Source organism: Mandrillus leucophaeus, unplaced genomic scaffold (genome assembly GCF_000951045.1).
Source record: "Mandrillus leucophaeus isolate KB7577 unplaced genomic scaffold, Mleu.le_1.0 Scaffold147, whole genome shotgun sequence".
Lineage (NCBI taxonomy): Eukaryota > Metazoa > Chordata > Mammalia > Primates > Cercopithecidae > Mandrillus > Mandrillus leucophaeus.
In genome coordinates this window covers 3,905,080-3,924,612 of record NW_012101443.1, presented here as the reverse complement: position 1 = coordinate 3,924,612, position 19,533 = coordinate 3,905,080, and the positions used below count along the sequence as shown (strand labels likewise).

General features: G+C 37.5%; 1 long non-coding RNA gene across 1 annotated transcript; it reads right to left on the bottom strand.

Moving 5' to 3' along the window:
- Nucleotides 1-2,113: 2,113 nt before the first annotated feature.
- On the bottom strand, nucleotides 2,114-19,196 carry LOC105535514. Its single transcript, XR_001005445.1, has 3 exons — nucleotides 19,123-19,196; nucleotides 2,496-2,584; nucleotides 2,114-2,245 (listed from the first exon to the last, which is right to left on the bottom strand). It is a non-coding gene; the product is annotated as an uncharacterized LOC105535514 (long non-coding RNA).
- Nucleotides 19,197-19,533: the final 337 nt, after the last annotated feature.

The following is a 19,533-nucleotide window of genomic DNA, read 5'->3' as shown; positions in this document are numbered from 1 at the left end:
ATAATTATACCTAGCTCACAAGTTTTTTGTGGATTAAATAAAATGTGTACACAGTACTCCTCACAGTGCTTGAGATTTAATAGTAAATAAATGGCTGCTATTACTATTATTACCAGACTGGTTTATAACTGTGAATAGCTCATCTTTCTAAAATTGTGCTGCTTAGGTTACTATACTTTTCCAAATTTTAGGTAAAAACTGAAATATTTTTCCTAATACCTCAGCATAAACATTTACTTTTATATGTATTATATTAAAATAAGATACATGATTAGTGTGAGTTTCAAAAAATATATCAACATTTGGGGAAGATTTTTTTTTCACATGCCTAATTGATTCCTCTTAACTGGAGCAAAATGTGTCCGGTACACTGACAATTCTTGATTTACATACGCCTGTTTTCTGTGCATCCTCTGGAAACAGATGTTCACCTAAGAACAGCAGACCCAGATAGACCACTCTGGAGTCACAGAAAAAACAGCAAGGTGGGAAGTGACAGGAGTAAAGGTAGTAAACAGGAAGAGGAAAGTTCATCCCTATGGAGCCACTTTTTCTGGGTGTTCGCTATTCCAATGTCTCGTAATGGATTACTAGAATGCTACTGGTACATTCTATAAAATGAGGAATTTACAAGGTGCTTTAGGAGCACAGAAAAGAGAGCACAAATAAGAGACAAGTTCAGGACGGCTTCAAAGAGAAAGTGATATTTGATCTGAGTCTTGAGATTATAAAGGTAGAAGACAGTCAAGAATACGGCAGGCAGTGAGACTATTATGAGCAGAGAAAAAAACAGGAAGTAGCATGTTGTTAAAATGTGTGTGTGTATGTGTGTGTGTGCATGTTTGGAGGTGGTGATAGAGGACTGAAGATTAAGACCAGGTCAGGATTGGACAAGGAATCATTTTTAGTCCAAGCTATGAAGTTAACACTTTATCCATAAGATTCAACTAGCTTTAAAAAAGTGGTTCCAGTGGCATTATCTGTATAAATTGTAAGGAACAAGAATAGAGGTGAGGAGACCAGTTAAAAGACTGAAGTCTACCGCATCATCTTTTACCTGTTAGTACTTCTTACACAGCACCACCACTTCCCACAGTAACACAAAGTAGAGGTGAGCCTACAACAGAAGAAAAGCCCTTAACTTAGATTATCAGTGACTCAAAATGAAATTCAGCCTTTGTTTATGTCCAGCTAAATTTCATTTAAGACCTAGAATTGTAGATTTTGCCAATTTAAAAGGCTTTTTACTTTTAAAACAAATATGTTCCAGATTTGCAACTTATTCTATCAAAAATATTAGTTACTGGCCAGGCTCGGTCACTCATGCCTGTAATCTCAGAACTTTGGGAGGCCAAAGCAGGTGGATCGCTTGAGCCTAAGAGTTCGAGACTAGTCCGGGCAACATAGTGAGACCTCGTTTCTACATAAAATAAATAAAATTAGCCAGGCATGGTGGTGCACGCCTGTGGTCCCAGCTTCTCGGGGCTAAAGTGGGAGGATCGCTTGAGCCTGGGACGTAGAGGCTGCAGTGAGCTGTGATTGCACAATTGCAATCTAGTCTGGGTGAGAGAGTGAGACCCTACCTCACAAAAAGAAAATGTGTGTGTGTGTGTGTGTGTGTGTGTGTGTGTGTGTGTGTGTGACCTAGACTTGCAAAACTCAGATTCTGAAGCTAGATTCAATCTGATTCTCACAGTACATTCAAACTACTTAGAGCTCTTCTCAGAAGATCCATACTATCATGAAGTGGCCACAATTTGGACAAGGGGACATGACACTAGGTCTAGAAAGCTGCTGCTGTGACCTAAGGGAGAAGAAACGAGCATCTCAAAATTATGTAGAACCTGCAAAAAATCAGACTGTTTGAACCTGATTTTCTTCAATCCCCCAATATAATTGCAGTTTCCTCCCTTCCCTTAAATCACACGGCCTCTATAACTTTGGACAATTAATGATTAAAGTTTTATTTCACCAATCAATTTAGTCAAGTGTCATTTGATTTCCTTCAAATCCTAAACTAATTGCCAAAACTAGACTCAGTGATGCTGCAAAAGTTCTGAAGAAATTTTTGCCAAGTGAATTTTTGCCAAGTGAATTACTGAATAAAGCAATGCTTAATAAAGCAATACTTCAAAAGAGAGAAATTCTGTTCTTTGATTTCTTTTGTGATTCATTGAAATGGACTTCTTAGGCCTTAGGTCTTCTATTGTCAGACGTATTCAACAATTTTCTTCATATCTTCCTACTTTTCAAGAAAATGAGCAAAATTACCATTCTTTTGTTTCAAATTATAGTTTCACGAGACTTTCATTTCATCATGAGTGAAATACCATGAGCAATTAAAAAAAGGCTCCGTATTTAAATGCCACTTATGTAGTAGAAAACATCATCACCTTCTAATGAGAAAATCCATCAGAGAAACAAGAACAAAGCAAAAAGTAGTTCAATTTCAAAACTCCATTCAACATCCATTTAAGGGCAATAAAAGTTCTGACCTCAGCCCATCTTACTGGCTCTTCCTGGAAGCCCCCATCCTCCTTTGATGTCTTCTGTCATCTTCAGTTCTACATAGATGATAGACTCTCTATCTTGAAGATATCATGGAAACATGAAAGAATGATGAACTTGGAGTCCAATTCCAGAAGATTTTGGTTCCAATCTAGTCTTTGCCACAGAATAGCTCTGTGACCTAAGGCTAGACAATTAACCATTCTGGCTCAATTGCCTTAGGCATAAAATAAAGGTAAAAATAGCCTACTTCCTATGGTGTGTGTGTGTCTGTGTATGTATATTGTGCATATTAAAACACCTTGATAATTTCCAGTTACCCTCAAGGGAAACATTTAAACTTATTAGTGCACAAAAGGAGTCTGCTCACACAAACTCACAAAAGAGGATGGAAGAAATGGATCCAAATATATCAGTAATACAATCGATATAAATGAATTCAATCACCCAAAAGACAAAGAATGTTAAACTATGTATACTTATATATTGAATATTTTTAAAAATAGTCCCGGCCGGGCGCGGTGGCTCAAGCCCGTAATCCCAGCACTTTGGGAGGCCGAGACGGGTGGATCACCAGGTCAGGAGTTTGAGACCAGCCTGGCTAACACGGTGAAACGTCTCTACTAAAAAATACAAAAAAATAGCCGGGCGAGGTGGCGGGCGCCTGTAGTCCCAGCTACTTGGGAGGCTGAGGCAGGAGAATGGCGTGAACCCGGGGGGCGGAGCTTGCAGTGAGCTGAGATCCGGCCACTGCACTCCAGCCTGGGGCACAGAGCAAGACTCCGTCTCAAAAAAAAAAAAAAAAAAAAAAAAAAGTCCCACCTCGGCTGGGCACTGCAGCTCACGCCTGTAATCCCAGCACTTTGGAAGGCTAAGGCAGATGGTGCCATTGCACTCCAGCCCGGGGGACAGAGTGAAACTCCCTCTCAAAAAAAAAAAAGTCCCACCTTGAAAGAGAATTTACAGAAAGCATATCTAAAACAGAAATTTACAGAAGGATTAAAAGTATAGAAAATATATATATTAGGAATTAAAGACCAGGCATGGTGGCTCACGCCTGTAATCCCAGCACCTTGGGAGACCAAGGCGGTGGATTACCTGAGGTCAGGAGTTTGAGACCAGCCTGGCCAACATGGTGAAACCCCATCTCTCTACTAAAACTACAAAATTAGCCAGGCATGGTGGCACATGCCTGTAATCCCAGCTACTTGGGAGGTTGAGGCAGGAGAATTGCTTGAACTCAGGAGGTGGAGATTGCAGCAAGCTGAGACTGTGCCATTGCACTCCAGCCAGGGCAATAACAGTGAAATTGACTCAAAAAAAAATAAAAAGAAAAAAAGGAATTTAAAAACCTAGTGCAGTTAAATTAATATCAGACAGAATATTGGCTTTAAGGGAAAAAAAATAATTATATCAATGGAGAGAGTTTCTCCATATTAATAAAAAGGAAATTCTCCAGAAGAATACAAAAATTCTAAGCATGTATGCATACAATAAAACATCTTTGAAACATATAAAACATAGTTATAAAATGGAAAGAAAAAAATGATAAATCCACCATTATGGTGAAAGATTCTAACATCTTTCAATAATTCATAGACCAAGCAAGCAAAGAATCAGTAAGTATATGGAATATTTAAGTAAACCAATTATTAACTCCTACTTTAATGTACATTTATAGAACATTCTATTCAAGAATGCATGGAATGTCTATTAAAAACTGACTAAATAAGGAAAGGTTCAATAAATTTTAAAGACTCCTATCAGAATCTGCATTTGCTGATCTCAATGAGCTTAAATTAGAAATCAATGTCACCCATATCCATAAAAGAAATTACGCCAATTTTAAAATTTTTCATAAAGGGAAACCAAAGATCAGACAGTTTTACATGGAAGTTCAAACAAATATTTAATAAACAAGTAATTCCAGAATCAAAATGTACTTCTTGTTGTGTGTTGGTCAAGAAATACTTTTTAACTATAAATGTTAGCTATTCTACATTTTCTTAGAAAAGTTGTGAAGTTTTGCCCATCATATTTAAATTGCTGTTACATTTGAAATTGATGTGAAGTATGGGTCTAATTTTCTAGTTTTTCATATCCTAATAATCTACAGTGCCATTTCTGCTCTGTATCAGATTTTCATATATAGTTTATCTGTTTCTAAGCTTCCTGTCTGCTGCATTGATTACTTACTACCACCATGCCAATATCTACTAACATAATTACCAGTTTTTAATGCTTGTAAGTAGCCAAGCCTCTTCCACCCTTAACTCTACACCTTGCCAACTTATGCTTCTTTAAGAGCATCTGGACTCTTTATAATACTTTGTTCTTTCTTGCAAATTTTAAAAATATACTTAGAAAGTTCCGTAAAAATTCTTGTTGAGATTTTGATTGAAATTTCTTTATAACTGCAAATGAATTTGGTGAGAACTGACATATTTACAACACTGGTACAAAACATGGTATTTCAACATGTTTTTCTATAGAAAAGTTCAGTGTTGTGAATATGTTCATTTCAACATTAAACTAAAATATGTTCAACATTCATTTCTAGCTTCTTTAGGGTCTTTCAATAGAATTGCTATATTTTGTTCTTATTGGTCTTTTTACTTTATTTGCCTTATTCTTATAAACTTTGTAATTTTACTGCTGCTAATTAAATACATATTTTTTCTATTTAATAGAGTAATGTATATTGAGCTTTATCCAGCAAACTTACTGAGCTCCCTTACTCATTTTAATTTTTGTCCCTACATTCTTACGGGTTTTTCTACAATAATTTCATCTATAAGTAACAAAATTTTTGTTCCTGCTTCTCCAGTCTTTATAATTATCATTTATTTTTCTTGTGAGTTTGCTTTCTGAAAATTTTACCAATACATTGCATCTAAGTAATAATAGTGGGTGTATTTGTCTTGCTGCTGTTTTTAAAAGAAATGTAACATTCTGCCATTGAGTTTCCTGTTGTTTCACATTTGTTATTTTTAGTTTCCTGATAGCATTTTATCAAATGCTTTTTATGTATTTATTGAGAAAGACTTTCATCTGTTAATATGGCGTTTAAATAAGCTGTTTTTCTAATGCTGAACTTTGCTTTTCTGGTATGTGCCCAACTTGGTCATATGTTGTCTTTTTTACGGATTCCTGAATTCACATTGCTAATATTTTAGTTACTACTTTTGCATCTATGCTCATGAGCATAATTAGTCTGCAGAGTTTCTTTCTCATGTTCCCCTTGTCAGGTTTTGATATCAAGACTTTGCTAAAATATCAATGAGGTTCAGTAGCAAATAACAAACCACTCTAGCTATTTTAAGCAGAAAGAGAGTAAGATGCTTACAAATTTCTTAGACGAGCTGGTTGTCATAGCGGGTTCTAAGATGAAACTGCAGGGTAGATTTCTAGAAGAATCCTGCTTAAGTGGCCCATCAAGTTCATTGTTATCTCTACCACAGTCAGGAAACAAGATGTGATGGTTAATTTTATGTGTCAGCATGGCTCAGCTATGGTGCCCAGTTGTTTGGTCAAACACTAGTCTAGATATTGCTAGACTAGTATTTTGTAGATGTGATTAATATCTATAATCAGTTGGCTTTAAAGAACATTACCTGTAAAAAATAATGTGGGCACATATTATCTAATCAGTTGAAAGTGTTAAGAGCAAAAATTGGGATTGTCTAGAGAATGGAGAATTCCACCTCACCATTTTATTTATTTCACTTTTTGCCTCAACATTTTAATGTAAATCCTGCCTGAGTTTCCAGCCTGCCAGCCTGTCCTACAGATTTCAGACCCAAGACTACATCACTTCCTATCTCAGTTTCCAACCTGCTGGCCTGTCCTACAAATTTTGGACTTGCCAGTCCCCAAAATTACTCAAGCCAATTCTTTAACATATATATCTTCTATTTTTTCTGTTTCTTTGGAGATTCTTGACTGATATATGAGGGAATCAGGAAACCACTTCAGGATTACAGTAACTTATCTGTACTCTCTGCAATCTGGTAATTAGAAAGCTGCTAAGAGCTATGGGCTTTAACATGACTGCTTCTGCTAGACTCCAAAGAGTGAATGGTGCCTTCAGCACTGCTGCCACTAAAATTTGCATCAGGTTGGAAGTTAAAACATATTGAGATCCTTCAAAACAAGGATACCTGACAAAGGCTATATGGAAGAGCAGACGAGAATGAAATAGTACAGATGTCAAACAAGACAATCTACCATATCTGCCACATCAGCTTTACATAATCAGGGGGCAATATTCCTTTTATATTTATTCTTTAAAAAGGTTTGCATAAGTGTCATGAGGACTTGAGATTATATAAAGAAGACATTCTCCCTTTGTTGAGACAGGCTTGAGCTGTCTTCAACTTAAGTAATTAAAAAAATGTGGCTAAATTTTCATTTGTCTATAAACAGATGAAGATGATATATCAACACTGAGAATTCCAGGCAGTTATGTGGCAATAGCTATAGGCTTTTCTAATTGATGAGCCTAAGGGAGACCAGCATTAGACAGAGAGTAAAGGTAAGGTATGATGAGTGCCCCAAAAGACACGAGTTTGTTTCAGGAAATCTAGCCTGGGACAACTATCACACATTATATTTCACATACACACACAAGCACACACACATACACAAGCACATACATTTCCCAAAGTTATCATGAATTTAGAATTGAGTATTATAATGTTTCATCCAATATCCCACCAGGAAAAAAAAAAAAAATCAGAACAGGCGGAACTCCCAGACTGTCCAACTCATCAGGGGGCAAGATCTTATTTTTATCACAAAAGAGAAAGTCATATTTCTTATCAAAATGAAGCTATGTGGCAGGATAGTTGTATGAACTTGGATAAGCCACTTACCCTCTCTAATCCCCAGTTTCTTCCAATTAAAATGAGGATAAACTAAATCACAAAAATTAATTATGTTCAAGTATCTGGCATTTTTCTTAGAGGGAACGTAATAAGTGTGAACTGAATTAAACTAAATTAAGCTGGGGCTATTTCCAGCATATAGAGGTTCATAGAGTCATCCTAGCTGTTATGAGTGAGGTCCTTTGAGGCCTTGTAGGTACAGGGTCACAAGAAAAGACTCCTTGTATTTCTATGGGACATGCTGCACACAGATCACTTCCAGCTGGATTCCTTCTGTACCAAGATAAGCAGGTCAGATGTCTCACACACCTGCTGAATGTTTAGAAAATCGACTTCTAGGTACAGACTGCCTCAGAGCCTGGTCACCCAGCCAGCAAAACAGCCCTCCCCAGGGCATAGTGCAAAGCCTTCTTACCACCTCCTTCCAGGACCTAGCTCACATCTGGAGCACCCATATCCAATGAGACACTAGCCTATTGTCCAACATCTCCAAGACAGAGTCTTAGTAACAACATATAAACAATCAACCAAACAAAAACAAAGGAAACAACAGAATCCAAAAGAAAGCACATAAGAAGTTGGGTTGCACAAAGAAAACAAACAAGCCTTTGGGATTTAGTCACCTTCTTGGCTATAAAGCCTATTTCTTAATTGGGCACCTTCTCCAATGTTGATCAGAGGCAACTAGCATCTCTTCTATCCCACCTATGCCAAGGGTGAGGTCAGCATTCAACAAATAAGAAAGAAAAATGATGGTAAAAACGTGAGGTTAAAAACCTTAGGCAACTCTTGGCCAACTCCTGTTTTTGAAATTCTAAATTGCAAGCTGAACCTTGTGGTTCCACATACCTTCCTGACTAGTGACATCTCTCTTGGGAAATGACTCACATGTGTGTTTGTCTTTCTGGGAATGGCTGAGTTTTCTAAAAGCCCACTGTCCTCACAAGCCTACATACTCTTTGTTGAAGGAAAACCTTGTGAAAAGCAGAACATTGAAGAGTCATTAGTAGGCATACACATAAGCATTCATACTTACCCACAGCCCTCTGAGCAGGCCTCCCTGTGGTTACGAAATTTTTTCTCTTGCTGCCATTTCCCAGCATGCTCTAGGATTATCAAGTAAAGCCAAATATTAAGAGGAAAATCTTGAAAATCCTTCAGTGCCCGGGGTGGAAACAAATCAGACAAGCTCTCCACTCTGGCACCAGCCAGCTGAGCCACAAATACTGACCTGTCCCATGCTGAGAAGACTCAATCATGAGTTTCTATTCATCAAGTTTCCAGAATACATTGCAGTCTCACAAATGGGGGAAATGAAGTATAGAAAACAGTGGGAACATTTGCAGAAATAACAGTTAATATTTGTATCAGGCATTCATCGGTACATGGCAAAGTTGAGATACTTTTCTCTGGGCATTTCTTTCTGCCTTCAAGGCCTTAGGTTGGATAGATTCTGAATTTCTTAATCATAGAAGCTATGCACCATGTTTCAATTTGCAACTCAACATAGCTTTTGTCAAAATAAGTGCCAAATCCAGAAAACAGTTGACATTAAAAATGAGAATAGGCTGAGCTGGAGACAAAAACATGAAAGCCTACATTTCTTGGTCAAATGAATTTTATCACAGTGTGTTTTTAGTATCTTTTTAATATATTCTACTTGGTTGCTCAGATTGTGAAAATTACAAAATAAAAATTAAGTGGCTGTGTAATATCTGACTTGTCAGCTTTTCCATCTGGCATTTTTTTCTCTTGCAGCATTGATTCACTGTCTCAAGGAGGAGATGCATGAAATGTGGAAAACCACCTGTCTCGTTTAGTGGAATGAGAAGTGTAATGGGCTGGAAGGGAACCCACCTCTACAACATTATGCTTTCTGTCCTTAAGCAAATACCTGGGCCCTACCTGTGTTTAAGCTTTTACAGGAAATGTCATTCTCAGTAAAGAAAACAGAGTCTAAGATGGTTGCCTCTGAAGGAGAATCTCTGAGCATAGAGGGACCTGTTTGCCAAATACCCAAGTCTGAACCTGAATAGCCCAAGTTTATTTGTCAAGTAAAACTGGTGTTCATGGGAAAAGCTGCTAGTTTAGCTAGAACTCAGTTACACAGGTACTATTTTGTGTACTTCTGTATGTAACAGAAGTGCTTTATTTGTACTCCCCATAACATCACACACAATATTAAAAACACATGTAGTACTGAAGGATAAAGATTTAATAAATCATGTTGCTCCTTCATCAAGGTCATTCTTAAGTCCAATTCTTTTTATGTTTCTTTGTTTTCTGCCAGTCATGAAGATGAAGAATAAGATGTCTACTAGTGCAATTGCTGGTACTGCCATTTGTCCTAAGGTGTCAGCGGTTTCGCCTATCGTTGCTTCTGCACTATCACTGCAAATGTCAACACAGTGAAAAGGGAAAATATGAGAATAGATTTGGCCTCCCCCTGTAAGAGTCTCAGGGAGCTCAAAGTGTCCACGAACAGTGCTTTGAGAACTGCTGTGTTAGTATACTAATATAAAGACATCATGGTAACACATCTGGCTTCAGGATAGCAGGCACAGAAACAAGGAGAGAATGAAGGGGATCCATTTTTTGAAATACAAAGTTTCATCGCCGAACCTAATAATCAGACATCTGCTTCTGTAGTGCAGATACCTTGTGTTACTCCCTTGATATTACCAAATTAGAGTATATTAGCTAATAAAACCATATTGGTATATGTATTTCTTTCCAAGCACTGCTATAACAAATTACTACTTCTGTGGCTTAAAATAACAGAAATGTATTCACTCATAATTCTAGAGGCTAGAAGTCCAAAATCAAGGTGTAAGCAGGGCCATGTACCCTCTGAAGGCTCTAAGGAAGAATTCTCAATGCCTCTTTCTCCAGTCATTGGATCTGGGGCTCCTGTATCTCACAGGCTGAAAAGTCTCTCTTTCCACATAAGATCACATTCACAGGCACCAGTGTCAGGACTTGAACATATCTTTTTTGGGCATACAAAATGAAGGACGGAAATTGTTGTTCATTATTATTATGTAGTATCGTAGGTTTAATTGTGTCCCTTTAACTCACTACACTAAATAGTCATATGAACTAACAGCAACTCCTGCTCCTCATTTTCTTTAGATCTTCAGAGAGTTAGAAATAGTGAGCAAGAAATGTTATTTTTAAAAACAGCTTAATTGGAGTGTAATTGATATGTAATAAACTGTACATATTTATAGTGTACAATTTGATAAATTTTAACATATATATCCCCATGAAACCATCACCACAATCAAGGTAGTAAACATATCCATCAGCCTCAAAAGTTTCCATGCGCCCCTCTGCAATCCTTTTTTCCTGCTCCTCTCTACCCCACCCTATGTCCACAGGCAATGTTGATCTACTTTCTGTCACTATGTTAAGTTTGCATTATATAGAGTTTTCTATAATGGAATCATAGAGTGTGTACTCTTTTTTTTTTGCTTCTTTCCCTAAGCATAATTTTTTCATAATTCATTTATATTGTAACACATGTATCAATCATTCCTTCCTTTTAATTACAAAGTAGTATTCTATTGCATGGCTATACCACATTTGTTTATCCATTAACCTGCTCGTGGAAATTTGCTTTTTTTCTAAATTTGTATTACAAATGAAGCTAAGCAAGAATTTTTAAATCTTCCAAAAGCTAAAACTTTACTTCAACAATATGTCGTATGTTTTCTTTGTTTATGAAGCTAACAGAGCACTTGCTGCTGTAAGTCAAACTTAGCTCTTGTGCTTTCCAAGAAGGTGGATTCCTCTGGTATAAACTGTGAAAAGCCTTTTGGAGAGAGAGATGAACGATAAATCAGGAGCCAAACAAAATGATAATTTTCTACTCCATAATCCCACTCTTAGGACTTTTGCCTAAAAGATTAGTTTTTTTAAGCAAAGGTAAACTGGTGAAGATATTTCTATAGACCTCTCTAGAATAGTAAAACACTGGAAGCAACCTAAATATATGAGGAAATATTTTTAAAACATGAGAAAGTGCTTTAGAGAAAACATTTAGTTCAAAAATGCATAATATGAAATTATATCAAGACCATGATTGTAACCATATAAAATTCAGATATGTGTGTGGATAATGGAACTAAAAACTATTAGTATGTTACAGTAATGGAATTGTGAATGATATTTCTCTTTATTTTTGCCATAAAATATACATAATAACAAACATCAGCAGGAAACAGTTGACTGCCCTAAAATGACTAAACTCATAGGCTTCTTGATGGTGTGCAAACCTGTATGTGTTCATTTGACCCATTCCCCATCACCGATGAAATAAATTAGGATATTGTCAGAGTTCCAGTCTAATTTGCCCTATATATATTGCTACACTTTGGACAGAACTTGGAGGATGGTATTAGAAAGTGTTCTGTACTCTGGGAATCTTCTTCAACCTGAAAGTTTCATATATATATGAAAATGAGGGAAACTATCAAGTGTTGGGGAGCGTGTGTGTGTCATCCAGAGCTTTCACACACTGATGGTGGGAATTTGGTTTGGTACAACCACTTGGGAACTCTTCGGCATTATCTAATAAAGCAGGGTATATTGCATACACTGTGACTATAAATCCCCCTTCTAGGTGTACACCCAACAGAAATGCAGATGTATGTTCAGCAAAGGTATGTAGTAGAATGTTGACAGCAGCATAATCTCTAATAGCTCCAAACTGGAAACTGCCCAAATGCTCATCAACATAGAATAGATAAATTGCAATGGAGACACACAATGGAACACTAGATAGCAATTCAAATGAACAATCTACAATTACATGTGTTCATATGATTGAACAGCATAAATATTGAGAGAAATAAGCCAGATGCAAGGAAGTATGTAGTGTATAATTCCACTTACTTTAGTACAAAGACAGGCAAAATAAATCTATGCTTTTAGGGATCAGGATAATGATTGTTCTTGGAGGAAGAAGGGCAGAGACTTACTGAAAGTAGCATAAAAAGGCTTCGGGTGTACTTATAATGGACTATTTATTGATCCCAGTTCTGGTTATATAAATGTGTTTGGTTTGTGGAAATTCATCAAGCTATACATTTATGTTTAGTTTTCTGCAATGTATGTTATACAATAAAAGTTTTTTTTTATAAAGTCTATAAGCATTATCAAATGCTTTAAGAATGTTACCAGGAAATTTCTTTTTTATGTAGATATGAAAAGAGGGATAGTTGACAGCACAGTGTTGTGAATTTACAATGAATTAGAAAATCAGGATTATATAGCAGGGTACATCTGGGGAACTTTGTGGCCAGCCAGGAATAGTTATTGCTAGTTACAGAGCTGAAAGCTCTCAATAAATTTTGTTTTCTCCATTGCACACTGCCTGATGATTGGCAAAGAATAAAATATAGAATCAAGAAGACCAGAATGCCCTCTGCAAGAACAAAATGTACTGCCAATGTGGCATGCAGCAGGACCTCCATCCACAGTTGTATGGAGCTTATGAAAGGTCCAAGCTGCTATATGATCTGGAGAGCTAGCATGCATCTCATTGCCAGGATCACAGTTAGAAAAAGTAAACAGAAAACATGTTTCTACCAAAATCCATAAGAGAAGAAAGGAAAACTGTTCTCCAACCAAAAGAGGAAGAAGGAGAGGGCATCATCTCTCATCTTATTAAAGATGAGCTCCAGGAAGCAAAGGAGAATTCTCCACCCAACTGAATAAGGACATATTTCCCAAGAACCACTGGGTTGCCAGAATTTCAATTAAGAGTTCCAAGCATTCTCAGATTATTTTTCAAGGTTACATTTCTACTAATTGTGTAAGGCCTATAAAAAGCTTCTTGAACCATGTTTTCACATCTTCAACATGACTTTGCAATTGAAAGGCAGGATATAGCAAAACCGGACACTAAGTGAATGCCAGCAAGGGAAAATGGTTAAATATTTCATGGTATGTCATGGAGTGCCATAGAATCATTAAAAAGATAGTAAATTAACTTCTAGAATCAAGATTATGTTCTCTAAATGCCATTTCTCACTAAGGAACCAGTCCACTTTGGATAAATGACTCAATCTACATCTAGTGTAGAAAGTATTCTGGGTAAGTGGAGGATATTCTATTTACGAGAAATCAAAGAAGTCATCATAAAGTACTGGGATCTTGTCAAAAGAAGACCAAAGGAGCAATTCTGTGGAGTGCCCACTGGCCAAGAATGAGATCATCTGAGTATCAAATGTAATAAAATTCCATAATCTAAAACACATTTAATATATAAAAATATCTGAGTCCAACAATGTTATTGATCACCATTGGAGGTTACTAAAGCACCATTTCATTATTCAGAAAATTGACAACAACAACAACAACAACAAAATCAACCTTTATTATGCCTCTCCTATACAAACTGTTATTCAGGATTACCAATGATTGACAAGAGAGAGTTCTTCATAGAACTCCAGCCAGTAAAGGCAGAAAGATTAATAGATTTAGAAAATTATCATTTTACAACTCTGAGTGAAATAATGAACGTAGGTAATGTTCATTACTGAATGCTAAAACCATTAAGTCAGGGTTGATGAGGAAGTTTATACTGGAAAGATAAAGCTGACCACACTTGACCCCACTGACCAATTTCAGCATCACTTAAAGTGGGCTGGCCAATGTTGTATTCCTCCTATTCCACACCTCTGTGATGCAAGAGAAAGTACACAGTACCAACTATTAAGTATTCTAGCCAAATGAATTGAGCCAGAAATCTAGTCAATCCTCTATATTCAACTAAGTATGTAAAGGAAGCACAGGGTAGGTGTTAAGTGACACCACGAGAATGAAATAAGACAAATCTAGAAGGTGGGAAATTCTACAAGGAAAATAACCTTGTTTCTTCAACAAATAGAAGCATTAACAGAGAAGGGGAAGGGAAAATCATTGTAAATTTTAGAGACATATCAGGCAAATGCAGTGTTTGGCATTTGAATCCTCATTCAAACAAACCAACTGTAAAAAGATGTTTTTGAGGCAATCAGGGATATTTGAACATGAACTGGGTATTGGGTGATTTTAAATAACTATTATAAATTTTGTTATAGGTGATATTAGTATAATCGGTTACATTCTTAAAAATACCTGTTAGTGATGAATACTTAAGTGTTTACTGGATATAAACAACATAAAGTCTGGGATTTGCCTTAAAATATTGAATAATAAGAAGTAAAGGATACACAACAGTAGTATGAATCCATTTTCGTAAACAGTGACCTGGTTTTGTAAAATACACATGTACATTTACTTTTAGGTAGATGTTTAGACATACACATACATGAATGTTTACATATGATTTTATGAGCACTGAGAATTATTTGGAAGAGCCCATGCTACACTGTAAATATAGACTAGCTGGGGGTGGAGGATGATATGGATAGGGAAAGATTAAGTAAGGGCAAATTTTTTAAAAGATTTCATTTTTAAAAGGTAGGATGATGTGCCCCAATGTATGGATTTATATAAAATAATCAAAAGATCTGTATTTCTACATATATAAAGAAGATTGTTTTTAATCTTTAAAAAATTGCAAAATCTGTCCACATTTCTGAAACAGAAACAGTGCTGGTTTCCTAGCACTGAAGCCTGGTAACTGCAGTCCATTTCTGCCGGTCTACCCATAAGCAGAGTGATAACACACTAGAAGCTCTCAGGTAGCAGCGAGCGGTGAGCTGAAGTGAAGCAAATAGAATTGGGTGTGTGGTGGGGTCTCTGGGACGGGGGCTGACTGGAAATCGATACTTCAAAAATGCACTGCAACACTCACCACCGCGGTGAGTTAGCATGGATAGCAAGGAAACAAAATGAAATGTCAGCTGAGTATACCACAGAGAATGAATGTCTTTCTCAGAGCCCAAGTAGCAGGCAGAATGCTCACCAGCTTGAGGCAGCCATGGGACAGAAAAAAAGCACTAACCCAGGAGTCAGAGGAGGTTTAGGTCATACCTCGGCTCAACCACACACCAATTGCATGACCTTGAGAAAGAAACTTGACCTCCTGTCCTCCACATGTAAAATGAGAATAAAAATAACATCTCAGCTGTCATGATCATGACATGTACTCTACAAAGAGGTAAACTAAGAAGCGCTATACATGTAAAAGTGTCAGAAAGGTTGCTGCCTGCCCCCATGTGCACGTGTGCACACACACACCCACACACATCTCACTGTTCACATATATATATATTAGCACATAGAAATATACACCATTCACATATGGAAATGCTATATATGCATGAGTTTGACAGCAAAACAACCCTCCTCCCAGCTTGTAGATGGGAAAATCAAAGCTTAAAGAACTTAAAAAGCTAATGGTTACATAGAATTCAGTTATAATAATGTTGGAATTTAGCAGAGGTATATGTGTTTAAAAATAGTCTCATTCAAGGCCAGGCATGGTGGCTCATGCCTATAATCTCAGCACTTTGGGAGGCCAAGATGGGAGGATCACTTGAGGCAAGGACTTCAAGACCAGCCTGTGCAACATAGCGAGACCTCATCTCCAAAAAAATTTTTTTAAATTAGCGAGGCCTGGTGGCCTGAGCCTGCCGTCCTAGCTACTAAAGGGGCTGAGGCAGGAGGATCTCTTGAGTTCAGGAGCTGGAGGTTACAGTGAGCCGTGATCGTACCACTGCACTCTATCGTGGGTGACAAAGCAAGACCCTGTCTCAGAATAAAATAAAACAGTCTCATTCATGGCTGCTAAATATGATTTCTGATTTATGGAAAGTTCTGGCCTGGAAAAATTACAAAGCCAGTTGCTATGGACTGAATTGTATACATGAAATTCATATGCTGAAGCCCTACTCTTCCAGGTGCTGGTATTTGGAGGTGTGGCCTTTGGGAGGTAATCAGGCTTGGATGAGGTCATGAAGCTGGGGCTCTCATGCTGGGATTAGTGCCCTTATTAGACACCCGAAGAGCTCATTCTCTTTCTCTCTCCTCACTATGTGAGCAATAACTAAAAGGCAGCTGTCTGTAAGACAGGAAAAGAGTCCTTATCCCAAAGTGAACACTGCTGGACCTTGATCTTGGACTTTGCACCCTTCAGAACTCTGAGAAAATAAAGGTCTGTAGTTTAAGCCACTCAGTCTATGAAATTTTGTTACAGCAGACCAAGCTGGCTCAGGTACTGGGGTCAAGAGCCTCTACTTCATGTTCTTACAACATCCTGAACTTCCTGTATCATAACATGCATCATTTTATTGTTAGCATTGTTAGTTCTACTTCCTAGCTACATGCCCTGGGGCAAATTACTTAAAATTTCCCTCTGCCTCTGTTTTCTTTTCCAGACAATGGGGGTAATAATGGAATCTTTCTCCTAGGACCTTCCTGCATCATCTGTGTAATGATTATCTTATCATAATAATTAGGCAATTGAATACATGACTTCACCTAGAACAGTATCTGGCAACATAGAAAATACTTAATAGGGATGACAAGATGATGTTCTTGTTGTTTTTGCTGTTGTCTATTTGACCAACTTATAAACTTCATAAGGGCCCAGAGACCTCTATTATCTTGCTCACAATTGTTACCCTATGAACAAACTAGCATGGCACATAAATAAATCTTTGCTAAATAAACAACTAGGTGATGAGAAAGGAGAAAATGATTCAGTGAGATGGCAAACATTTTCAGGAAGTACATACTGTACCTATAAATAGAAACAAAAGCTATTTTCTTATTTTAACCAGTAATTTATAAGTTGCAATTTAATTGATTCAACACACAGCCAAGAAGATGAGGAAAGAATGGTAGAGTATAATATTCCTTGAACAGTTTTCCTGTGCATAGTAAAATACCCATGGAAGAATTGTCGGGGGTGTGCTCCATTCTAAAGCTCATTAAAGCTGCTTGAACAACCATTGCACAGGTTTTGCTTTTTCATTTAATTTTAATAAAATATTTTACTGGAGGAAACTTTGGGGTGTAATAGCAATGAAGTGTGCCTACTGCTTTAGGTGACATTTCATTTCATTTGTGGACACCTGTGGAGATGAATAGACTAATCTCAATGCCTGGGAATTTGGGTTGCCGGTTGTCCGAAAATGAAATGTCATGTACAGAAACTTATTTTTTATTGTTTAATTTCCAACTGTCTGCTAAGCAAATCAGAATGACAAAGACAACAGCTATTTCAAGATAAGGCACCACATGCATTATAGAAAATGCATCTCATTTGGAACTTTAGTCCTGTTCTTGATGAAAGACCAATGAAAATGTGAAATTTAAAATATTCCCCATTGCTTCCCGAGCACGGGTGATAATGAGCCTTTAATTTTGTTTTGACTGAAATCGTAAAGCAAAGCCATGGATATATTGTACAGTTGCGCCTCACACTCCACATAAACAATCCACATCTCTAGGCAAACCTTTTATAGCCTAAATAAGTCTGGGAGACAATGAGAGCAGTAAGTAAGTTAGATTTAAACATGAGATGGTGATCTGTAGCTGGAGGAAGCCAGAGCAGACAGAGAGCCTGTTCATTCTATTACCAGAACCACAACTGACTGTTTTTCAACCTTTTCGTATATCTCAAAACATCAGAGCATAATTCCCACCTTGGACTAAATCATCTGAAGAGATTTGGCAATGTTGCCCTGTTCCTCTGAAGGATAAAGAAGCTTCCCAATTCTATGAGTTGTCTTCCCAAAATGAGAAGGGAAAAAATTCTTTTCTGGTCTATTCTCAGTAGCCTCCAAGGCTACTTACAAGATAAAGCTTCTCAGAGATTTAGATCACAGCTATTTTTATTAGATAATATCCATGTGTCATCTGTGTCAGAACCCACCACACTTGCTCCCATGGACAAGAAGGAAAGAACTAATATGTATGAAATCACTCTGTATGTTTGTTTGGGCAGGTCAAGTAAGGTTAGAGAGAGAACCAATAAATTTTATTTACATTATCTCGTGCAAATCCATAGCACCCATCACTAGAGTCTCCATGCATCAAACCTCTGACCGGCAAAAGCAAAAGTTAAGGTAATTAAGTAAATTTCTGATAATGTTGCTCAATTTCTTCATGTAAAACCCTTCCGTCATTGTACATGTATTCATTCAGTGGCATTATCCTGTAGCTCTGACTATGCCACATTGGAGATTGTTTCACAAGATGTATTGCCTTGTTTTGTCTTTTCTTTTCTTTTTTTTTTGAGATGGAGTCTTGCTCTGTCACCCAGGCTGGAGTGCAATAGGGCAATCTCAGCTCACTGCAAGCTCTGCCTTCCTGAGTTCACACCATTCTCCTGCCTCCGCCTCATGAGTAGCCAGGACTACACCCACCACCATGCCCAGCTAATTTTTTGTATTTTTAGTAGAGACAGGGTTTCACCGTGTTAGCCAGGATGGTCTCGATCTCCTGACCTCATGATCCACCCACCTCAGCCTCCCAAAGTGCTGGGATTACAGGCATGAGCCACTGTGCCCTGCCTGCCTTGTCTTTTCTAACAACATTTTCCTCTTCCCCTGGGTGCTACCATCTACTAGTGTGGCTTTAAATATTATCTCTATGCAGATGACACTTCAGCTTATATCTCTCTGACTTCTGCTTGAGTTCCAGACTTAAATATCCTCACTTGATTTATTCATTAGGATAAAGAATAAAAATCTTAAACATAAATATTTTCAAAACAGAACTCTTGATTTCCATCTTACACCTATTTCTCTTACAAGCATCCACTCACTTGCTCAAGCCCCAGATCTACGATTCATCCTTGATCATTTATTTCCCCATCAACAATCCCTGTTAGCCTGGCCTCTGAAATAAACAAGTAAAAACACAAATTAAAAGTATAATTAACATAGTGATATGTGTCATGTAGACTGTGACATGTTGTGAGGGTGTTATGAGAGGGAGGGAGTGACAGCGTGATCAGGAAAACCCTTTTTGGGAAGGTGATAGGATTTGGCTGTGTCCCCACCTGAAGCTCATCTTGAGTTCCCAGGTGTAGTGGGAGGGACCCGGTGAGAGGTAATTGAATCATGGGGGCAGGTCTTTCCCTTGCTGTTCTCATGGTAGTGAATAAGTCTCATGAGATCTGAAAACTTTATAAGGTAGAGTTTCCCTGCACAAGTTCCCTCTTTTCCTGCTGCTA